The sequence below is a fragment of the Rhipicephalus sanguineus genome, chromosome 2, assembly GCF_013339695.2.
Source record: "Rhipicephalus sanguineus isolate Rsan-2018 chromosome 2, BIME_Rsan_1.4, whole genome shotgun sequence".
In the NCBI taxonomy this organism is placed as follows: domain Eukaryota; kingdom Metazoa; phylum Arthropoda; class Arachnida; order Ixodida; family Ixodidae; genus Rhipicephalus; species Rhipicephalus sanguineus.
In genome coordinates, this window is record NC_051177.1 from 181292012 (window position 1) to 181317794 (window position 25783).

Here is a 25783-nt window from a genome sequence, read left to right on the forward strand (position 1 = left end):
CGAACTGGGTATTGTGCGCCCATCCTCCAGCCCTTGGTCATCACCACTCCACTTAGTCCCAAAATCTACTCCAGGTGACTGGCGTCCATGTGGCGACTACCGTTCCCTCAACAAAGTGACGCAACCGGACCGCTATCCGATTCCTCATTTGCATGACTTTGTTGGAACACTGCACGGCGCCACTATTTCTCTAAAATTGACCTCATAAGAGCATACCATCAGATCCCAGTTGAAGAGGCAGACATCCCAAAAACAGCAGTCACAACACCCTTTGGCTTATTCGAATACACCAGAATGCCATTTGGACTGCGTAATGCATCGCAAACTTTCCAGCGGTTCATCGACGAGGTGACCCGAGGCTTGGATTTCTGCTATGCATACGTCGACGACATCCTGGTTGCCAGCGTTTCGCCCGAACAACATGCTACCCATTTGCGGCAACTACTTTCGCGTCTGGACGAATATGGAATCATCATCAACCCGGATAAGTGCCTCTTCGGAGTACCAGAGATTGACTTTTTGGGACATCGCCTCACATGTGACGGTATAAAACCCCTGAATGACAAAGTTCAAGCTATTGAAAATTTTTCATTGCCTGAAAACAAGCGAAAACTTCGGCAATTCCTCGGCCTAGTTAACTTTCATCGACGCTTCATACCAGCTTGTGCGCACACACTGAAGCCATTAAATGATCTCCTCTCAACCCCTGGACCAGGCACTGCACCACTAGAGTGGACGGACGACGCTCGTGCCGCCTTCGACATAATCAAATCTGACCTCGCGACGGCAGCTCTCCTAACTCACCCGCAGCCAGACGCACCAACTCGCCTCATGGTAGACGCCTCTAGCAACGGCGTGGGTGCTATACTGCAGCAATGCATCGGTGACGAATGGAAGCCTCTCGCATTCTTTTCAAAAACACTGTCCCCTGCACAAACCCGGTACAGCACATACGGACGTGAGTTACTCGCTATTTATTTGGCAGTGAAATATTTCCGCCACTTCCTGGAAGGCAGGTCATTCTATATTCTCACTGACCACAAGCCACTGACTCACGCCTTCACCACTCGATCGGATGGACTGTCACCGAGAGAAATTCGACAACTGGCATTTTTATCGGAATTCTGTACTGATATTCGCCATGTCGCTGGCTCTGCGAACGCCGCAGCTGACGCACTCTCGCGTTCCCACATAAGCAGTGTCACTTTGCTTTCAACTTCCGTCGATTTTGACAAAATGGCATTAGCACAAAGGGAAGACAATGAGCTCCGAGAGCTAAGAAATTCTTCATTCAATCTGGTATTTCAAGATGTGCCATTGCAAACCTGCACAGAACTACTCGCATGTGACATGTCCACTGGCACACCACGCCCATTTGTACCAAAATCGTTTCGCCGTTGCGTCTTTGACTCTCTGCACTCATTGTCGCACCCGGGAATCCGTGCAACGCAAGCACTTGTGACAACGCGATACCTGTGGCCGGGAATGAACAAAGACGTTCGAGATTGGTCGCGTACGTGTACTCAGTGTCAACGATCGAAGATACAGCGCCACACTGTCACTCCACTGTCAACATTTCTTCCTCCAGACGCACGGTTCAGAGAAGTCCATATTGACATTGTTGGTCCCTTGCCACCTTCCCAAGAATGCTGCTACATTCTTACATGTGTCGACCGCTTCACTCGCTGGCCAGAAGCCGTTCCTATGCGAGATATGTCCGCTGAGACTGTTGCTAAGGCATTCCTGCGGACATGGATTGCACGCTTCGGAACACCATCCATCATCACAACTGATCGTGGACGCCAGTTTGAGTCTTCCCTCTTCAAGGAACTTCTCGCTATCCTTGGCACACATCGTATCCGCACAACAGCTTATCATCCAGCAGCTAACGGAATGGTGGAGCGAATGCACCGACAGCTTAAATCTTCCATAACTGCGTACGGCGAACCTTCCCGTTGGACCGAAGTGCTCCCACTTGTGCTCCTCGGCATGCGCACAACACTCAAAAGTGACTTGAAGTGCACCAGCGCTGAGTTGCTCTACGGAACAACCCTTCGCCTCCCTGGTCAGTTTGTAGAAGCAAACAAAAATGAGGTCTTGCCCGATTCTCTACAGTACGTGTCACGCTTGCGAACAATGATGGACAGCCTCCGTCCCACACCGACTCGCGCAAAGCAGGCTACTCATGTGTACATGTCTAAAGACCTAGATAACTGCACCCACGTTTTCCTGCGCCGTGACGCGGTGAGAAAACCACTCCAGCCACCATACGACGGCCCATTCAGAGTACTTCGTCGCAGCCCGAAAACTTTCACTATTGAAATTCGTGGACGATCCGAAGTCATCTCCGTGGACAGACTAAAACCGGCGCACATGGAGCAACCGCTGAACGACACCGCCACTGAGCCACATTCGAGAATCAGCCATCCCTGCACCACACGTTCCGGAAGAACTGTACGTCAACCTATGCGATTTGGGACATAATTGACATGCTTCTTCTGCCGCCGACATACTTGTGTAATATGCGGGCCTCTTCCTATACGAGGAGGGGGAGTGGTGTAGGAACAGTTTCGGTTTCGGTTTCACTGCCAATGTCTGGCAACCACGAGCAACCCTGGTGTGCCGCCGGAGGGCGCGGTCAATGTAACATCGTCTCGAGTTCCACCCGGGGTCACAGGAGAACAGCAGACGCTTCCGAGGGACGAGACGCGCTCGTGGGGCCTCGTACAACGCAGTCATGTATACTTAGTAATAAACAGTTAATTCAGTTTAATTTAACCAAGAAATCAATTCCTCTACAGACACTCACTACTGACGCTGCGCGCCATCTGATGAACACAACGCGCATCTAACGTACTTTCCCCGTCGCGCGCCCGAAGTCATGCGCTAAGGCGCAGCCACGTGGGCAGTGTAGCGCGGTGTATCGCTAGGACACGAGAAGCACGATACCGGCGCGAAAACACTTGTGTAGCTAGCAGAGCTTCTGCTTTGCACTTCCAGCGTGCGGAGACCACCATCTGTCATGGGAGAACACGCAAACGCGAAGCGCACCTTCCGAGAAGAATGGCGAAAGGACAAGAAACTGAGGGGTAAGGTAAATGAAAACTATACCTCAGGCCTTTATTTTCGCATCGCGCCTCATAGGTATTTTTATTATCACGTGTTACAGGCTGGGCTTCATCTTGTGACAATGGAACGGCCGTCCACGGCAAATACTGCAATTGCAACATTCGACTCCACTAAAGTGATCTGCTCAAGCACGCCGAAACCAAGAAACATCGCGAGTCCGCAGTAATCCCAAGTACGCAAGGAGAATTGCTGCAGCTTCTAGCCTCTTCTGGTCAAGCAAACTATGAAAAAGCTCGCCGAGAGTTAAGAATTGCCTTGTACATTGCCGTGCAGACGTCTGTAGATGAGCTTGGCGAGATTCTCCATTCCGAATTCAAGGATTTCGACCTGCACAGAACGATAGATAGATAGATAACTTATTGTACAGCGAGGGAGGAGAGCCGGCTCTTACCCCGGCGCCCCTGCGGGCCGCTCCCACGTTGGAACAGGCAGGGAGTCCCTGCCTGCGGCGTCGTGGGCCCCTTGGATTGCCCGAAGCTGACGGTGACGATCCGTACTTTTGATGGCGGAATAAAACCCTTGTCTTGGGATGATTTGCGCCTTGAGTTCCTTGGGTATGTGGGGGCCGTCCCACATCATGTGCTCAAATGTACACACACACCCACAGTCCGGGTAGTCAGGAGATATATCCATATAAATAGATACATTAGCTGGGCAAGGGTAAACCCCTGTCTGTAGTAGTCTGAGCGTGACTTCTTGTCCTCTGGTAAGATGCGAATGGGGTGGAGGAAAGACCCTACGACTCAAACGATAATGTGAAGTGACTTCGTTGTTAAATGTCGCTAGAACGTCCCGCGACCCTCGATCAGCCGCACCCCCATCCAGAGGATCGGGCCCGGGCGGGGCGGAGCGGTCCAACGTGCCAGGGCCGTGAAGTCCCGCGCGGAAGGCAAGTCCTCGCGCCCGGGCGTGGGCCAATTCGTTGGAGTTGGTGATGCCGCTGATCGTGGAGTCCATATGGGCCGGGAACCAAATGATCTCGTGTGGAGTGATGGTCCTACCTCCGAGAATCCTAGCAACAGGTGGGGAGACCCTGCCAGAGGCAAAGGCTATAATTACAAACGTCCTTTTCCCATATTTCACGGAAAGCATGGGCAAACAACTGAAAGGCTCCAGCTATTCCCTTATTGTAGATGAATCAACTGATATATCCACGACGAAGCAACTGTGCATTGTGGTGCGATTTCTGAATTCAGCAGAAAACAAGATTGCAACCACGCTGCTTGATCTCGTAGAGCTGTCTGACGGAACGGCGCAAAAACTTCACGTCACCGTAATGAAGACTTTGGACAAGCACGGCCTGCCAAAGACCTGTCTCGGACTCTGTACCGATGGTGCAAATTCCATGAGTGGCAACCACAATTCCCTCTTCAGTCGTCTTCGTGAGGACAACAATGAATTGGTCTTGGTAAAATGCGCTGGCCACAGCCTGGACCTTGTGGCGTCCAAATCGATGGAAGCGATTCCCTCTGCTGTCGAGCACTTGGTGGGAGAAACGCACAGCTTCTTTGCGCACAGCAGCTGCCGGCAAGGTGCTTATAAGAGACTTTATGCCAGTCTGTCAGTGGACGATGAAAGTGCAGAGCCGCCGCCAAAACTTTTATCTCTTTCGCAGACAAGATGGCTTGCTATTGCTGACTGTATCGAAAGAATTTCGGGGCAGTATCAGGTACTCAAACAGTTTTTCGAAAAAGCAGAAGAGCGTAGCTACAACGTGCGCATTTCGCGAGAGATGTACGGGGACAGAAGGAATCATGCTTACCTTGTGTTTCTTACCCCAGTCCTACATAGCGTGAGACGGGTGAACAAAATGTTCCAGACAAACGCAGCCGACCCATTGGTCGTCTTTCAAGAGCTTGAAAACTTGTATTTGGAAGTTCTGTGAGGAATTTTGCACCCATCAGTTTTGAGGCACAACTCAACAGCGAGTCTGCTATCGCTACACCTGGTGAAGATGAAGTCTATATTCCTGCAACCAGAGGTAGCGGACTTAGGTGACGTCTTGAGAGAAGAGCTTTCACTAGTCTCTGTAGAATACCAATGGGTCGTGAGAGAGCGCTGCTTCCAGCTCTTGCGGCAAATGGCGATACAACTCTAGCAGCGGCTTCCAAATGCTTCCTCTGCACTACGGAGGCTGCATGCCGTCAATCCGCATGACATAGACAGCACGAAGAGCCGTGAAAGCATACTGAAGCTGCCGGCGCATTTTTTCGAATGTTCCTCGATCGAGCTGGAGTCAGAAATACGGCAGCTTCAGAAAATTTGCGGTGCACTTGATCACACATCATCTTTGACATTTTGGCACGCAGCGGCATCTTACAAGGGCATTTCTGGTGAATGCCCTTTTCCGCACTTGGCGCTGGGTGCACTGAGAATTTTGACACTTCCAGTTTATAATGCCGATGCCGAGCGCGTATTCTCTTGTGTAAACGTGACCAAAACTGATATCCGCAACAAAATGAAGCTGGACTTGCTCATGGCGATTCTACGAATCAAGTTTGGTTTGCGACTTCAAGGAAAAACTGCGTCAACGTTTGTCGTTCCTAATGAGTTGTTAGATAGAATGTGCCAAAATTACTCTGGAAAGAACTCGATCTATCCCAGATAAGCAACGTGCACGCGGACTAACCATTAAATAATTTTACAGCGAAAGCTGTTATGGGATTATTTCACCGGCCGTTTTTGGCGCCGCCGCCGCCGCCGCCGCCGCCGCTGGTGTCCGTAACCAGTATCGCTCGAAATAAGAAAAAAAAATGTGGCTGATCCCTCTAATATAGGAATCGGTATAGAACACGAAAGTGAAACAGTTGGCACATAAGCGGAAGTCTTGGAAAGACTCGCGACCGGGATACATTGTCCGGAGACACTTCATTGCACGCGCCGGAGCATCGCGCAAATCACACGTGAACCACAGGCGTTCGCAAACCGTGCAGGCGAAACCGAACGGGTTGTCACTGAATCGTTTGGTGAACTCGCGGTCCGCTGCAGCGAAGGGTGCATGATTTGCGGGTCGTGGACCATCCTGTGGGTGTGCTGGGCATCTTGCGTCGTATTGTCGAGCGGCGTCCCGCTGGCGGGTCGCTTCGGCGAAGGTACGATCATTTCGGTCTTGGTTCGGTGTGTGTATGGCAGCCAGTTGGGTCGCGATGCGGTCAACTTCTGGAAAGCGAGAGGCAGAGTTCTCAGCTTGAGCCTTGAACGCGCGAAGGCCTCCCGCTCTCCCTGGCGTGTCCATCGCTGCACGAAACTCACTTGCGCGACGTTAGCTCGCCGACGTCGTTGTCTTTCGACGGCGCTTAATGCCGCAGTTCTCGTAGTCGGTGCCATTACACTCGTATCAGTAGACAGCGGACAAACACCGTTGGTGTATGTGGAAGCTGCACTACGCTGCACACGCTAGCACAACGCGAAAGACGAAGCACGTAACTGAATCGTCACCGAGTCAAATCGGTGCGTATAGCGCGTCGCAATTGCAGCCTCCGCGATCAACTTCAGAAACATTTTCAGAGCTAATTGCGGAGGCCACGCTCCGCTGTGATGAGTAGGGCGAACGCCACCTAGGTGGCGTTGGTAGTGCTTCTTGATGCCAGCGTCCCTTGGAATGCTGGCATCAAGGCGTCGTAGTGCTGCGACCACCGAATCGTTCACTGTCGGTGCGCGTTAGTGTCATAACGCAGAACTTCTCTTTTCTGCTCTTAGGCGGCGGCACCGCCCCGAGCAAGAGCGCAGGTACACGAAGGAGTGTTAGATATATAAGGCGCGTCTGTGTAGCACTCCGCAAATGCGTTTGTGGCGCAATGGGTTAAACGCTCGGCGATCTATCGTCGCAGACCGAGAGGTCGTGGGTTCGTTTCCCAAATTTTCCATGTTTGTGGAGCCTCTTCTTCTGGTTTTTTTCTTTGTATTATGTTCGTGTACATTTTAAGAACGTCATATCCGTGACGGAAATACGTCAGTGAAGTCTTGGTGGACCCCGGCATAAAACACTTTCGTGTTAAAAAAACGAAATAAGAAAACAATTCCAGGATGGAACGAGGTTCGAACCAGGGCCCTCGGCGTGGAGCCCAGTATTCAACCTCTGAGCCATGCCGTTGCTTGAAACTGCTGTGCAAAAAGGTGCTATACAGGCCTTCAGTCGGGAAGGAACCACATTAGCATATGCAATATAGCGTGGTAGAAGACTAAAATAAGCAGCAAGCGTCGCGCAACTCTTCGCACAACGCGAATTCTGTAACCAGGCGTCACACAATGCTAATTGCGCAATGAGTAGGTTGTTGAATGCTTCCAACCCATTACAAAGGTTCTGCCTTAATTCTTCATCGTCGTCAGGCACAGCATCAACAAAGTGCGCATAATGCCTTACAGGCGTTTAGCAGGTAACACGGCTCTTCGTAGAATGACGAAAAATGGCCCAGTGCCTGCTGCCCTACTTCTCAAACATTACAATGATTTATAGCGTAGTGGGTTCCTCGCAAGTGCACTTGTAGTGGTTGCCAAGGAAGCCCATAAGCGCATGATCCATTTCCTCGGGGTCTCAGATAAATTACAGTTATTTAAAGCGTAGTGGGTTCCTCGCAAGTGCACTTGTATTGGTTGCCAAGGAAGCCCATAAGCGGATGATCCATTTCCTCGGGGTCTCAGTAAAATTACAATGATTTAGAGCGTAGTGGGTTCCTCGCAAGTGCACTTGTATAGGTTGCTAAAGAAGCCCATAAGCGCATGATCCATTTACTTGGGGTCTCAGTAAAGTTCTTCGCCCCACCCCGTCTCTCTCCCATGTGAACGTATGTTATACAGCATGACGGGAGAGGGAAATATCAACCGGGCGTCACCCAATGCAAATTACATAACTGGTGGGCCGTTTAAAGCTTCGAACCCATTACAAAGGGCTGAGCCATAATTCTTCATCGTCATCAGTCGTCGCGTCAACAAAGTGCACATAATGCCTTACAGACGTGGAGCTGGTGCCTCGCTTCTCCGCAGAATTATGAATAATGACTTAGTAGGTGCTTCCCAACTTCATAAAAATTGTGATTTATGGCGTAGTGGGTACCTTTCTAGTGCACTTGTAATGTAGCCCCAAGAGAGCTTACAACGGGATCTAGAAACGCCGCTCCTCCAGCTTTCGCTGTGACTGTGCTGCGGTTTCAGCGCAGGCCTGGCGTCTTTTATTTATTTATTTCCAATGTGCCTTGGCTTGAAGACGAAGCAGAAAGGAAGGAATTTTGTGCTCTTTACTGTTGTGCTGATTTAGAATATTATTTATTGTTTAATAATAAAAGAAACGCTGTTCATAATATCACGTGTTCTATTTGGCTACAAATTTGGCGCTAAGATTATATGGCATAGCTACTTTTGGCTACTTTTAGCTTGGACTCTGGCTCCTTTTAAAACCTGCCCAACGGCAACCCTGCTGCGCTCCGCTCACGCGGTTCCATCTGAAGGCTAGTGTCATTATCGCACATTGCTGCGCGGGCTTTGCTGGCTCGCGAAACACGCTTTAACTGCAATTTAGACAAAATGCCGCGCACATGTAATGTCTGCTGCAGTAACGAAATCAACGACAGGGAACTCCTAAGGTCGAAGTGTCTAAGCGTCGTCTAAGTGCCGCACTTAGACGGTAGTAACGCTTACTACCGTGTAAGGAAAGGTAGTAACGCTTACGACCAAAAAAATTGGTAACCGTGATCCTTTCATCGCACGAGTCTCTTGTTTTTATAACGGTCAAATTCCTAGCATCAAAACGCAAAACGGCAATATATCATTAGCAGGGGCGTAGGCAGAGATTTTTTTCGGGGGGGGGGCACCTTCTTGATCTGTAGTGGGGACGAGCAGGCAGATGTGGTCGAGTGTCATTTTCTGCTCTGTATGCTATGGCAAAAAAAACTTTCGGGGGGGGGGGGCACGGGCCCGGTGTGCCATAACGTGGCTACGCCCCTGATCATTAGGTAATTATGCACAGTATGTCATGAATCAGAACAGCACACATACACAACGACAAGGCTACGCAACTCTTATTATTAATAAGCGGTACCAGGAGTATATATAGTCCTACCTCTGGGGTATGCAGCTGGTGCCGGTGAGCAGCTAGACTTTAGGATAAATAGCTTAAGTTATGCGCCTATATTTATATAGCGTACAATTTTATTAGGTGAGCGAGGTAACGTAGCGTAGGACTTTTAATCAAGCATACTAAGACGATCAATATGTTTTGTCTATTTTGAGTAATATTGTCTCAGCATGCCCTAATATACCAGATCCAAGACGGGGTACTAAGCTTACTAATATCGCCTGAGTGAAGTTGAATTGATCCCCGTGATAATAACTTCTAAGATTCGTTTAACAAGTTATTTTAACACGTGCATGGCAAAGAGTTAGTAACGGTACGCAAGCGGTAGTAACCGTTGCAACTTTTAAGTGTCTGCTAACGTAGGTAGTAAAAAGGTAGCAAAAAGTTAGTAATGGTCCAAGAAAGCTAGTAACTGCTGCTGTTACTAACTATTTGCTCGTGGTTACAAGCTTTTTCCAAACATTTTTTAAAGAGTGTACCCTCGCGCAATACCAAGAAAAGATCGAGACCTCACGACTATACTGACTACGTTTGCGAGAAGCACTTATCGGAGAGTGACACAGAGAGATGGCGGCATTATGGCGAGCTCGAAAAGTGCCCCACTGGGTGCAGAAACATGCGAAGTGCATTCAATGCATTTCATTTTTTAGTACACTCTCAGTACGGTCCTGGATAATAGCCTCGATATAGGCGGCATCCTTCTACGTACTGTTTATCATCACGGCTATGGACAGCCCGGCGAAGAGAAATATACGTTGCTCTCTTTACGCGGCCTCGCTGTTAAGCGGCCGAACTCCGTATACGGCCCCACAAGCCGATGCGCGCGAGAGAGAAGCGACAGGACGCGGCGACGCCGGCGAAGCGTCGAAAACTACTGCACCACGCATGCGCCATGCGCGCGAACGAAAAAAAAGGGAAGAAAAATTGAGACGCGCGCACCGCGACATGATCACATGATCGCCGGGGCGCGCGCGTGATGGAAAAAAAAAAAAAAGAGAGGCGAGAACAGCGGAAGCTGATAAGTTTCGTGTTAGGGCCCGCTCACGCTAGCGGCACGGCAGCTCGCCGTTTGCCGTTTGACGTTCTCAGGCTGCCGTGCGCAAGCGATTTTGTTCGCGCAGGTCAGCCGTTCTTTGCCGTTGGACGAATAGGTCCGAGACCCATTTTCTTGCCGTCCGCCGTCTGCCGCAGAGCGACGTGGCCAATCAGCGACGGAGGAGCGGTTGCCATGACTACGGCGCACCGCGTCGTCTGCTTTCGGCTTTCCCCGTCGTCTGCGTCTGCCGCCGGACTATGGTGGTTATAGCCGGACGCTTCGAGCTGCTTGCTTTTTTTACTGCTCGTTTTTCACGCTAGAAGTGCGGATGTCGTCCGTGTCGTTGCCAGGCATGCTTCCGGCAGTCAATAGAGCCTTTTAGTCTGTCCAGCATCAAAAAAAGCGTCGCGTACAATCCCCAAGCTGGCGCCAGGTCAAGTGGCGCCAGCTATGGAGGATTAGAAACAACTAACAAACGCGGAATCTATGTCCTCCGAGCATTCCGACGCGCCCATCTCGACTCGCTAAGCCTACAGCATCGATTATTTGAGTACGGCTCTCAAAAATGGGGCCGAATTGGAACGAATACTTTGCTGTCGAAGCTTAAGGACATGAATCTAAATCAAATGAAAGCATCAGTTCGAAGCTTACACGCTACAGAGCGCACGGTGGCCACTTGATAGATTCGAGGTGGACGACAACCGCTTTTGGCAGTGCGGCCATGTTTTTCGGAGGCTCGCCGGCGAAGCTTGCCGTGCAAGTAGGACAGCTCTCGCGCGTGCGGCGACGGCGGACGTTCTGCGGCACCGCGCCGTTGCGGCAGGCTTGCTGCTAGCGTGAGCGGGCCCTTAGCCGCGCGGCCGCGCCATCACGAGACGGGCTGGCCGGAGTTCGGTAACGATAACTTTCACCTGTTCCTCAACGTAGCTGCTTGGAAAGCGCTCAACTGCGTCGACTGCGCGCTGTGCGCCTGCCGCTGTGTAATATGTTTTCATCAACGGATATGAACGGTGTGTGTCGAGGGCAATGTAACACACCGCAATGTGAGTGCGACGGATTTTGCCGCGCCGTGAACAATGAGCCTGCCGCAACATACCAGGCCGGTTGGTGTGCGTACTGCGGCCACAGTCCAGTACAACATGTTCGAATTGGTAAGTGGGCTTTTTGTCTTTCTGATGCTGCCGTGATATCTGCTAATGCATGTGCAGGATGCAATTTTCAGAGTGGACAAAAAAAAAGAGAGAGAGAGAGGAGGAGGGGGGCTCATATCGCCAGCTATGTGTATACATATGACCGTGTTGTACTGGCGGCAGAACATTAAGCGGAGCAGTAACTACTCCCAAATTTACATGCTTTGTGTGTCATCTTCGTTATATCCCATCGTAGATGCGCTTTTTCTCGGAATACAATATTTAACACCAGTCATCTTATCATGTGTACATACATTGTGACAAGTTTGTTTTCAGTTTACTCAGTTCATGGCTTGCATTTGTTTCGTGACCTAATTGTGGCATGCCGGGGGGGGGGGACATTTCCTGAAGGCCTTGACTGTATGAGAAAAGTAGCTATTTTCATTTGTATTTTGAGTAAAACACTAGTTCCCCCTCCTACAAAATTTTGAGGGAGGGGGAACTAGGCACCCCCCCCCCTTATGATGTGATGCATCAAGCCATTGAGCTGCCAGAGTAGGAACATACAGCTGACCAGGCCCGTAGCCAGGAATTTTTTTCGGGGGGGGGGGCACTTGCTGAAAGCCTTGCCTTTTTGAGAAAAACACAGATTTTTATTATTTATTTTTGGTAAAAACACATACTTCACCAGAATTTCGGGGGGGGGGCGGGCCCCTAGGCCCCCTCACCCCCCCCCCTGGCTAAGGGCCTGCAGCTGACTGCTGCTGTGCCTGTTTTCTTTAACGAAAACTGATTTTTTTTGTTGGCTGTCTTAGTTTGTGAGCACTGCACTTGAGAAGCTCTGCAGTGTGAATTTCTTTATTATGAACGAACTAACCTAACCTAAATTCTATTCTTCTCGCTCAGCTCTTACTTATCACAGAGTATATCTCGTTAGCATGAGAGAGGTCTCGGTCATTAATAATAATGCCTGTTTGAATAGCTCATAAATGCATGTTTTAACACAGGTTGTCTAAAATTACCTATTGTAATGATTTACAGTTACCACAGTTTCAGGAAGCAATGAGTCACTGAGATGCAAATGCATTTATCACTGTGCAGGTGTTGCTCAACAATACGAGTGTACTGCCACTGGAGGGGCTAGCATCAGCAGCTTCGTAATGCCTGCTTCGCAGCATAGCATACCGGTGGGTGCCAATACAAATTGTAAAAATGGCGTGATATCATAAGTTACTGCTGCATCTCTGGTTGTCAACTTGTCGCCAGCGCACTGCTGATACTTGATTTCATGAACGCAGTTAGTTCTTTCAAAACGTGAGAAGTGTCATAGCGCTAAGGATCAAGACCAGGGTATCTAGAAAGTGCATTTATGACAGCACGAACGAGACACACTATAAGTGCTGGTTATTTATGACAACAGATCAAGCATGCAGGAATTGCTACAATCAACCTGTTTCCTTTATGTCGTCTTAAGGCATTTGGTTGAACAATAAAAGCGTCATGTTCATACTAGCTTCTTCACCTACTCTTTCTCACGTGTAGTTAATGCAGATCATCTATAGCTCTAAAAATGTTCACTAATAGGCATGGTATGTGTAGGGCTTGCAGTGAGTAATATAAATTCAAGCTTGTCTCTCATGTAGAGTACTCACAGATTGAAAACAGGACAATTAGGGCTAAGTAACGCACACATTTTGTTTCCACTGTCTTTCACTGCAGGCCATTTGGGCGTAATTTCGACTCGAATGCGTTGATCAGAGCCCATGTTATCCTTAGAGGCCAGATTCGTCGCGACAGGACGTGGGTTATCTTGAGAAATTGCGCATACCACTCATTATACTAAAAAATTTGATTTCGTGTTAGAATTCGTGAGTACTGTACACTGTTTGTGAATCGGTTTGATGTTCACATTTTTTACTGGTACAATCAGCAGTGCAGGCTGTTCTTACTTATCTTTTAAAACCACGCAGGAGATGCCGTTCATCAAATGACGGCACAGATCAAAGCTTGCAAGGACCATGTGAAACACCTGATACGGAATTCATCCCTCTCTACAATCTGCAGCTACCTTGACAACTGATGCAAGGTCTAGTACTTGTACTGAGACACTTGTGGCTCCCACGAGGTCAACCGCAGTTGCCAAAACAGATGACGCATTGACTACCCCTCGGCATTTGGACAAACTCTGGGACGCTTCAGAGTGTTGTGGTCAAGGCGGACAAGTTTCCCCTGTGCTGGGCAAAACAGCAAGCTTCTGCACATTTTGCGTCAGTTAAAGTGTAGCTGGATGCGCAACTGTTACATTTCAGTGTTCGCTATCAAGGTGCTGTTAGAGTGTACTAGAACAGGGTAGGGTTGGAACGAGCTTCTAAAAATGAAGCCGAAACAGGGTCCATCCGCTTGTGGCATTGCGCTCGGTAGTCTGCAATACGTCGTTGTTTAAGAGTTGCACACCGCTGATTGCAGCACCACAAGTAGATTGACCCGGTTTGGGCTTCACTTTCTGTAATGCGGCCGTTCCGACCACTCCCCTATTCTAGTACATTCTAGTGCTGTGTTACACAAAGCAGTGTTTGATTTTAAGAATATTATTTCTTTATTGGAGACAGCATTCTTACGAGAGGGCATAACTAGCATTCAGTTAGCTTTCAGATGTTGTGCAAATGACGCAGGACAAAAGAGTGATGCAGGCTACACGCATGCTACACTGTGTATGCGTCACTCTTTTGCCCTCTGTCGTGTGAGCTATGCCTAAGGCTTTTTGTATGACAAGCTCGACATACAATTTATGTTAAGAATTAGATAGGCACTGACATCTTCTGTTATTTATTTGCAGTTGTGAATAAGTGTCCTAGATTCCAAATTGTATAAAGGTTACTGGAATGGTTAAGAGTACCCTAAATATTTTAAACGTAATATGATTTGATGACCATTTTTTTTTTCATTTAACAGAATATACCAAGTCGTGTTAAGACGCAAAAACTTGCATGAGGGAGCAGAGTGTTAATACATTTTGATGCTCCGCTCTGGCCCACCTTATAACTTGCTAACACCGAGTATTAGCTTATGGGACACTGAGTGAGCTGAAAAAGAGTGCTAAACATTGTGTCGTGGCCCTGTGTGGCCTTTTGTTTCCTTTTCTTTTTTTATGCCGACTGATACAATTTTGCCTCTAGAAACATAACTGAGTCTTGTCTGTAAAACACCTGTTGGATAAGAAGTTGTCATCATGCTCTGAAGTACATATATTTTTTCTAAGTTTTTGAAATCTTGATGCGTTCGTTGAAGGCACAAGATTCAAAAAGAGTGCTTCATCAGTTCTGCTTTAGGGTGTATGTTGGGAGCACAACTTTTCTAGTCTTCGTCGCGCTATCAGGTCGAAAAGATATGGTTCGAAAGTAAGGTTTGCCACTAATTTGCACCTTAGGCCCCTCTAGGCATGTATACCCATAGTAAAAAGATGCCAGCTGGATCTCGTGCCTTTTCTAGAAGACTACCTTCCTTAGTTTCAAGAGGTGTGATGTTGAATAAACACAATAAGTGTTTTGTTGACACAGCACCTAGTTTTGCCTTATGTCACATGTCTTGATAGTGGTGAGAGTTTATTAATTCTCTTGGTCTTTCAGTATGGGCGCACGGCAAGCTTTCTGTGCCTTCATGTGTTTTTATTACGCCCATATGAGGCAATTACAAAATGGTGTGTCACGAAGTGATGTGATATTTTCAAGGAAAAGCTGTGACAGTCCCACTTTTGTGAATAATAGTGATCAAGTCATAGTACTCTGGTGTTGGCGTATGGCAAGATTCTGTGCCTTAAAGTGTTTGTATTTTGCTTATGTTTCAAAATGAATGTCACTAAGTGCCATGCCATTTTCTAGGGAACTGCTGCGATATGGCTCTGCTCCGTGAATAATAGCGCACAAGTCATACTACATGTGATCTGTTCAGTTTGTACACTGTGCAGAAGGGACCTCCGTACGTGCAAGTGCATGTCTTTGTGTTAATGTGACGATTCTGACTGTTCGCGTTTTAATAAACTGCGATAAATTGTTTGTTGTACCGTGTCATTGAAGTACATGAATATGTCATGCAAGCAAACTGAAGAACAGAAGCAGTGCATACAGCACAAACATTTCATTTAATAGTACACTGCTTATAGTCATCAATCAATTCAAGAAATCTTGTGCTACAATGCTCGGAAAATGATAAACTTGACAGGGAAGTAGGAGACCAGTGCCTGGTTGAAGATACGCTGAAGGCTGCAGTGAGTAATGTCTATGTGGAGTGTAACCGAAAAAAAAAAATCGATTGTATAAGTAAAGTCCAGAAAGTGAGGCCGACAGTTGCAGATGTGCTATTCCTTTCAGTACTTTGCATGTGCATTAAGTATTTTAGTGGAGCCAATCTTTTCAACTCCATGAGAGTTGCTCAAGCACTCCTGCACATAAATTATTTTCACGAGTAATATATAGGCATATAGGCACAAGGTGAGCAATCAGAAATGCCGAAAGGCTCAAATACATTTTCAGTAGAGCTTCTTTTTATTTAAGAGAAATGTTTGTAACATGTGTGTGGGTCTTATGGTGCACATTGCCTCTGATATTTACTGGAAATTTCATATGAAAGCTGAGGACTGAACGTTTATTAACATAAGAGTAGCCTAGTCTGCGACCGTGCTGTATACAACTGATCATATTCGAGAACAAGGTAATGTGCAGTGACAAATACACGTAGGCAAGGGCAAAACGGTGGTTGAAACGGCCTCCAACTGAACCTGAGAAAGGGGGATGAAGGTCGTCAGAGCTTCGGCTCTGACGGTCAAACTGGTACTGAGCCGCAGTTATGTACTCGTTCAACGAAACGTGTAGGGATAATGCTGTCTTCAAATGTGCTTTTCAAACCTTTCAGGATAAGCGCTGTCAGATGACGTGCGCAGCTTTCGCCTGAATAACGCGAGCTGTGCCCGCGCATTACACGCATACATTGTTAATAATAATAATAATATCTGGGGTTTAACGTCCCAAAACCACGATATGATTATGAGAGACGCCGTAGTGGAGGGCTCCGGAAATTTCGACCACCTGGGGTTCTTTAACGTGCACCTAAATCTAAGCACACGGGCCTCAAACATTTTCGCCTCCATCGAAAATGCAGCCGCCGCGGCCGGGATTCGATCCCGCGACCTTCGGGTCAGCAGTCGAGCGCCATAACCACTAGACCACCGTGGCGGGGCCGCATACATTGTTCATTAATGTATGCGTGTTATCAATGTGGCGTGAGCATTGACATGCGCTGCTTCGAATGTGCTTCAAAACGCTCACGACGCGTATAGAGCTCGCGGCGGAATGGAACAAATTGTACGTCAGTGAGCTTGCAAAAAAAAAAAATACATACGCTTTATTGTAGGCACGCTGAAATGCCTCTGTAACGCTGGCAGATTGGGTGGTCTTTGAACCGCACAGAACGCACGGCGTGCAGCGCGCGGTAGGAGTAAAGAGTGTTTCTCACCCCGTGCATTCACTACATACACAATAATGTATGCACGATGCTTGGTATCCGCGCTGAGGTCATGTTATTTTCCTGCGGCAACTACGAGCGGAAGAATTCAGTCACAACCGAAATGTAGCAGCTTTCATGACGCTCTGCCGGCTCCGGAACTTATATATTCACCGAATGAAAATGGTAACACAACACGAATGCACAACAGCAGCGCAAAAAGGCAAAGCAAGGACCTCAGAGCGATTGGTAGATATATACCCCCGTGAAATTTCCACTCTAACGTGTGGTGCTGTGGTGTAGTGGTTACCGTGTCCGCTTTCAATGCGTGCGTACCAGGTTCGAATCCGGTTGTGTGTATTCAAAGTGTGTTTCTGTCATGTATGTGTGGTAATGAATTATCAATTGTCTTCTAATATGTCACATTGATCCCTGGTTAAATTGCAGCTCACGAAGCGTTAATATGGCCGAGTAATTTCATTTTTCTTCCGCGACCGCTTTTGGGCCGCATAACCACAGGCCGCCCATAGACAGGAAATACCGACTCTCCCGACGCCGGCAAACGTTGTCGTCACGCGTAAGTGTAGGCCGTACGTAGCCAGGAAAAATTTGACTTAAATTCCTGCCTATCTTGCGTCACGCCTATTCAGGGGCCCCGTAGAAAATGGGCCGCTTGCTCTTGGCGCCGCATATGGAGCCGCCTAACGAACGGTCTATCGTCGGCCAAAATTTGACTGGATTTCCTGCTTGCATGCGTGGAGTCTAGCCAGGATTTGATTAGAGTGTAGCGTCCTAAGGATCGTCGATCGCCTGAAGCGATACCATTAGTGGTTCTCAGCAGTGTCCATTCATCAATGGTATGAAGGGAATGCAGGAATAAGAACAACCTAAATACGAAATGATGGCATTCTGAAGTCGCATCGTTCGTTGGAACAAATGATATCTCAGCTATCGAGTTCACGATATGAAAAGGTATAGTTCTGGCGTTATACGAAGTATTTCACGCGTGTGATTTTTCTTTATGTGGACGCCTTTACTCTCGTAGTTTCCCCGAATTGGGAGCCGGTGAGGAGGCCCAAGATATACACCCCTTTGCGCATACGGCGCAAGGGGTGAATCGGTACCGAATGGCCTTGAACCGGCGAGCTTCATCAGAGAGCGCGAAGCACGCGTTTTGCTTCTCCGCTAGCAGAATCTCATGACAGAGGTTGCGTCAGTGCTATGCCCGATTCCGTGACATTATTGGGACGACAGAGCGAGCGCAGTTTCGCCTGAACAAGAATGCTTGCTCGGTGGCGTAGGCTGAGAGGCAACAATCGGGCGTGAAAACCCGATAGTACTTTGAAAGAAGCATTTGTGGTGTCGGCATGTCCTTCATTGGAATTAGGAGCTGCAAAAGCACAACAAGTAGAAATGAGGAGCGGCACGGTAATACCGTAGCGTATTTCCGTTCCTCACAATTGCGGTGGTTTGGGCGTGTTGTATGACTTGACCAGCGCCTGTGTCTCATGCGTGTTTTTTGTCCTCGTCCTGTTTGTGCGCTTAGAATTTATTGGTATGTCCGTACGGTACTGCAGTAACTTGCAAAAAGACACTAGTGTCAACGAAGCTTATCGTTTTTACTTATGGTGCGAGCGAGGCGTGCTTTGTCTAATCAATGTGCAACTTATTTTACTAAAATGCCGAGCATATTTTCTCGCGTACTCTTTAAATATCAGAACTTCGCCTGATTTTCGACAAGGTCCGTGGACGTTGATTCAAATGCATCAGCGGACTGCATAGACCGCTCCTAGACCTCATCTAGGAAACCGAGCTACATCTTCTTATTTAATTTACCCAGTAGGGGCGTACTAGCGCAAAAGTTCCGTTGCGCTGATGTGTTTGTACGTCCTTCATCGCTGTCTTCAGTTCTTTTTGTAAGTTGCGCTAGAACGTTGATCAAGCAAAAAATTCAGCACATTCCACTCATACTGGGAGTCCATGTGATCCGAAGCGGTAGGCGAGTTGTGGCCTGTACCGCATTTTATTGCGACAGCAAGTATACAGACACTCTCGGCTGGTTTTTGCCGTCGGTGTTGCCGTCACCGTCAGGGCCCGTAGCTGTACACACAAGCGCGCGCACACACACACACACACACGCACACACACACACACACCCACACATATATATATATATAATATATATATATATATATATTATATATATATATATATATATATATATATATATTATATATATATATATATAAAAGCCACAAAGAAAATTTTTTTTCCGAAACGCGGAATTGAACGGGCGACCTCTCGTTCCGAAGCGTGCGGCGTTAGAGGACAAGCCACGAGAAGTACATCTTTCAGCATGCTAACGGCGAGCTGTTTATATACACCATTTACTTTAGCGTACTTTCTTCGTCACCAGCAAGATGGCGCGAAAAGCGCGAGGGGCGCGCTTTAAAGGTTTAGGACTGACAACTGGGCAAGTTGGTACGAATTCATACTACTGAAACGGTGCCACCAGGGAAGACGAATGCACACAAAGAAGAGGACACGAAACACAAGCGCCGACTCTCAACTAAACTTTTATTCACATGCGCAGAACATAAATATTTACCCACACGTGGCCTCACACAGATAACAAACCCTTACATAACGTATGAAAAACTGATTGTGAACCAAAAACAAAGAAACAAAAAGGCTTTAAAGGTCGTCGCCCCGCTCGTTAAAGGGGCCCTGCAACACTTTTTGAGCAGGGTCAAAAAGTGCTGCCAATCAGTAGTCGAGGCTCTCGAGAACACGCGAGCCAAATATTATAGCGAAGCGAGCGGCCTGGAATTTACAATAAATTCTCAAAGTCAGCTGAAAATCGCTCCCTCTTCTCTCGACAAATGATGTATTAGTCCGCAATATATGACGCGATTGTCGGCAGTTCCACCATTGGCTGATGTTATAATCACGATAACACCCTCATTATTACCTTAGTTGTTAATTTTGAGTTCAATAAGTAGATAATATTGCTACGATACTGGGAGAACGCATGGAAGAAGAGGACAACGACGGAGGGCACGAACTGTGATCTGCTCGATCCCTGGACTCTCGCATCCATCATCTCTTGTAAATAAACGCATCTCACCGTAACAGTATTGGTGGACGTGCTGGGTACAGCAGAGCAATCCCGGGTGAACGATCACGGAAGCGCTACATCTGGAGCTACGCCGAAGCCGCCGACTGGCCGGACTACCACCCCTCTCTATGGACCCGATTGCTGACGGCGACAACACGCGGTCTTCGTCTGGCGCTACGTGGCCCCAACACCTGGTGCCACGAACCTTCTCTGGTAAGGTTGGAGAAGACGTCGACGAATGGCTGAAACACTACAATCGTGTGAGTAGATACAACCATTGGGATTCGGCCTCCCGGCTGACCAACGTCGGATTGTTTCTTGAAGGAACTGCGTTGGTGTGGTTCGAAAACCACGAAGAAACAATAGCGACGTGGGAAGAGTTTCAGAAGGAAATAGCGAGCTGCTTCGGGGACCCTTAAATGAAGAAGAAGCGCGCTGAGCAAACTTTAATGCAGCGTGCTCAAGTGCCCGGCGAGACTTGCACAACTTACATTGAGGAGATCTTGAAATTGTGCAAGTCTGTAGACCCACGCATGAAGGAAGATGACAAGGTTGGGCATCTCCTCAAAGGTATTGCTGAAGATGTCTACAATTCCTCATCGGAAAGGACACCTTGGAGTCTGTAGCGGACGTAATTCAACACTGCCGCACGTTTGAGACTCTGAAGGCTAGGCGCATTACTCCCAAGTTTGGTAGACTTGCCAACGTCACTACCGTTGCAAGTGTCGACGTCACACCAACACCACCCTGCGATCTTGCCGCAACGATTAGACAAATCGTGCGCGAAGAACTTGGACGACGTGATGCTGTCACCACGACAAGGGCACGTGCCAGTGATGTCCCTCTGCCATACGACGCAATGTGTGCTGCCGTTGATGCCACGGTGTACGACGTGCCCCTATCAGGAGCACCGGAGCAACCAACCGACAACCTACATCGTCGCAGTGGTCCCCAGAACGCCTTCATCCAACCACCTACAATGGTGTCCTCGTGGGACGATCACAGGTACACGGTGCCTCGTGGAAGGGTTGGTGACGTGCGTGAGGCCCCTGTGTGCTTCTACTGCGGTTTCCGTGGACATGTGGCTCGATTCTGCGCTCAAAGACGTCGCGCACCACAGCGCCACTACGAGGGACCACCGCCTTCTCCTCGACAAAACAGCTGGCGCGGTGGTATGCGCTCAATGCGGGACACGTACGTCGGCCACGGCTTCCAGCAAAATGCCCGCAGTGACACGCACGTCGGACGCAATTTCCACCAGAACTACCGCAGCGACTCGCCCTCCTCTGTACGAAGCGTGACGCCCCTACTGCGCGCCGGCGCCGTTCCCCGTCTCCTGGTCGCCGCGTCACTTCCCCACCGCCGGGAAACTAGGTGGTGCGGCCGATGGAGGTGAGGTCGCCGAACATTTGTCACTACATCCACCTATGCCTCCACCCGTTTCTATGACGCAAAATAAGGTCCCCGTTCTCGTTGATGGACTACCTACGATGGCTTTAATAGACACTGGAGCAGCTGTTTCGGTCATGAGTTTTAACTTTAAACTGCGGCTAGGACATAAAGTGATGTTTCGCTGGAACAGCAGTGCAACATTTCGTGCAGTGAGTGGGGAGACGCTAAGCCCTATCGGCGTGTGTGTTGTGAGTGTTACTTTGGGCGACAAGGTGTTCAAGGTAGAATTTGCTGTCCTGGCTAGCTCCACACACTGACATTATCTTGGGGATCGATTTTCTACGAGACTGTGGTGCCACCGTAGATTGTGGCGCCGGTGAAATTTTGCTGTCGGCATTTACTGACGATTCCAAGCGCTGCCAAGGGTCCATCACCGTCATTGAGGACGTCCTCTTGCCACCCAAATCGATGAAGAACGTACCCGTTGACACCTCTGCCTCAGACGCCGGCACGTTTGATGTTCTTGTGGAGCCGGTTCCTCTTAATTGCGCCAAGAAAAATGTGCTCGTGCCGCGTTGCGTTCTTTCCATCAGCAATGGGCGATCGGCTTTGTGGGTGTTAAATTATTCTACTGAACCTGTCATGCTGCCCAGTGGAATGCGGCTCGCCCTCTTCGAACAAAATGTGAACAGTTTGATTGCGTCTTTAAGCGACCAGAGTGTAGACCTTGTTCGGGCAACTCACTATACAGAAACCAACTTTCTAAGCATGATAAACAAGTCGCTGTCATCAGAAAAACGCCAAGCCTTGGTCAAAGTCCTTGCCAAGCATGCCACTGTTTTCGACTTTGCACAGAATGAAGAGCAAACAAGTGTACCCGATTCGCGGACTCGTCACGTGATCGACACAGGATCCGCTCACCCTATCCGGCAGAAACCGTACCGTGTGTCATCTGCAGAGCGCAAGATCATTGCTGAACAGGTAGAAGAGATGTTAAAAAAAAGGTCATCCAAGAATCATGTAGCCCTTGGGCTGCCCCTGTGATTCTTGTCCGGAAGAAAGACAGTACATGGCGATTCTGCGTGGACTACAGACGCCTCAACTCCGTTACTAAGAAGGATGTGTACCCGCTTCCCAGGATTGATGACGTCATTGATTGTTTGCATTCTGCGTCGTACTTCTCATCCGTGGATCTCAGGTCTGGATATTGGCAAATTCCCATGCATCCGAGTGACAAAGAGAAAACGGCATTCATAACCCCAGATGGTCTCTTTGAATTTAATGTAATGCCTTTTGGCCTGTGTAACGCTCCAGCCACGTTTGAGCGCTTCATGGACACTATTTTGCGTGGACTAAAGTGGGAAGTTTGTCTATGCTACCTTGACGACATTATAATTTTTGGCCGTACATTCGATGAGCACAACCGTCGTCTAGACATTGTTCTAACCTGCCTTGAGAAAGCTAAGCTCACCCTGAATTCTAAGAAGTGTCACTTTCGCAACCGTGAGACTCTGGTTCTCGGTCACCTGGTTGACAAGCATGGAGTTCGACCCGACCCTCAGAAGGTCGCTGCAGTTAGCAGCTTCAAACCACCTCAGTCTGTACGAGAGTTGCGAAGCTTTTTGGGCTTATGCTCGTACTTCCGTCGCTTCGTGCCTAAGTTCGCCGACCTCGCTTTCCCTTTGACGTGCCTACTCAATAAGGATGTGCCTTTTCGGTGGTCAGCAGAATGCGAGTCATCGTTTTTGCAACTCAAGTTTGTTCTTACCTCAGGGCCCGTGCTTCGCCACTATGACCCATCTGCTGCCACAGAAGTACATACCGACGCCAGTGGTGTAGGTCTCGGCGCCGTCTTGGTCCAACGCCATGGAGCTACTGAACACGTCGTTGCCTATGCCAGTCGTTGTTTAAGTAAACCGGAGCGCAACTACACTGTCACAGAGCAGGAATGCCTCGCGGTCGTATTCGCCGTCCACAAGTTTCGCCCGTATATCTACGGACGCCGATTTTCCATTATCACAGACCATCATTCTTTATGTTGGCTCACTGGACTACGTGACCCATCCGGCCGTCTTGCTCGTTGGGCGTTACGACTCCAAGAACATGACTTTGAAGTTCGTTACAAGAGCGGTCGTCGTCATGCCGACGCCGATTGCCTCTCGCGGCTTCCCCTTCCGACAACCGAGTGTGACGCAGACAACTTCGATGAATATTTAGCAGTTGTCGATGCCCCATTTCCTGACCTGACCACTTTTCGCGCAGAGCAACGCAGTGACAACAGTCTCGCCCCTTTCTTTATCTCCGGAACGAACGGTCAACGCAGTTTCGTCGTAAAGGACGACGTTCTTTACAAGAAGAATTATTCCGGCATAGGCGCCCGTTTACTTCTAGTTGTGCCAACAAGTCTGCGACAACGCGTCCTCCGAGCTATGCACGACGACCCTACGTCTGGACATATGGGTTTTTCCAGGACATATCAGCGCACACAAGAACGCTTCTTCTGGCCGAAAATGCGTCAAAGTGTGACTGCATACGTTGCGAGCTGTGAGCAATGTCAACGCTACAAGCGTCCGACAACCGAGCCCAGCAGGACTACTTCATCCCATAGCACCCCCTGGTTCTCCATTTGAGGTCGTTGGTGTTGACCTGCTCGGCCCTTTTCCGCGATCAACGAACGGCAACCGATGGATTATAGTGGGCGTCGACCACTTGACACGCTATGCCGAAACTGCGGCAATTCCTACAGCAACGGCCACTCAAGTTTCGCAGTTTGTGCTGTCGCACATTATATTACGCCATGGATCCCCACGTGTTATCATCAGTGATCGCGGGCGGCAATTTATTGCCGATGTAGTTGAAGACCTGCTTCGTCTCGCTAAGTCTCATTTTCGTCACACCACTCCGTATCACCCGCAGACGAACGGTTTAACCGAAAGAACCAACAGAACTCTCGTCAACATGATTTCCATGTATGTTGATTCCGGACACAAAACGTGGGACGCCGTCTTGCCCTTCATAACCTTTGCCTACAATACTGCACAGCACGAGACGACCAGATACAGTCCATTTTATCTGCTCTACGTACGCCAACCCCGAACAGCCCTTGACACTATTCTTCCGCTTTCTGAAACCGACCAACCTACTCTCGCCGAAACCCTTTGCCGTGCAGAAGAGGCCCGGCGTATCGCCCGCCTTCGTACTCTCGCTTCCCAGAAACGCTCTAAGAACCGTTACGACGGACGTCACCGACACGTATTGTACGAGAAAGGCGATTTGGTGTGGCTTTGGACGCCGCTTCGCAAGCGCGGCCTATGCCAAAGTTCCTAGCCAACTACACTGGCCCCTTTGTTGTCATGGAACGTCTCTGCGATGTCACGTACGTGATATCGCGGCTCTTGTCTACTGGCCGCCGCTCAAGAAAGACCAACGTCGTGCATGTTGCCCGCCTCAAACGCTTTCATCGTCGCAACGAAACCTGACTCGCCCGGTGGGCATCGTCTGCAAAGGGGGAATTGCTACGATACTGGGAGAACGCATGGAAGAAGAGGACAAACGACGGAGGGCACGAACTGTGATCTGCTCGATCCCTGGACTCTCGCATCCATCATCTCTTGTAAATAAACGCATCTCACCGTAACAATATGTATGTTTATATTGTGTTATGCCGTTACAACACCGAACAAACATTAATATTAGCACTTCCGTCTCACCGACAGCTCGTCTGCTCGTAGTTGCGTGGTTGCGTTTTCTTCACCATGTGCACTGCCGAAATCGTGAATATTTCTGTGCTTTTGACCATCGCTGGTTGCCGTTGAGAGTGGCAAGCCGTTCGAGTGTTGCCTCGTGAGCTGGAAACTGCATTGTCGGCACGTTCTCACGACCGACCGAGGGGTGCAGCATTTCTCCGATAACAATGCTGGCGCTGGCTAGCTTAAGATACCTGTGTTCGCTGTATGGCGAGAGTCCCGTTCGCTGTCTGTTCAGTATGTCATCGAGCCGTACCTCGGCGTATCCTCCCCGTAGTCTCAGGTTCCCGAGAAACCGCGACACAGCAACCAAGCAGACTCGCATTTTCACGGTAGCTGCAGACAGCCGGGGGGTGGGTCCGCACCGGCTCGATGCCCCACGATCATAGGCGTGCGCAGGGTTCCCCATTAGGGGGGGCAAATGTACATCGCAGCGGCCCAACCCTACTAAGTCAATGTATGGGGAAGATTTTGCGCCCGCCCCCCCTCTTAGGTGAGAAGAAGGGTCAATGTACGGGTCGGATTTTGCGCCCCCCCTCTTAGATGATTAGGGGGGGCCCTGCCCCCCTGTGCGCACGCCTATGCCCACGATCCTTTCTTCTAGACTGTAGTTCTTTGTGTCAGCCCGCACTCGCTGTGCGCCCGCATTCGAAGAGCAAACAGCAT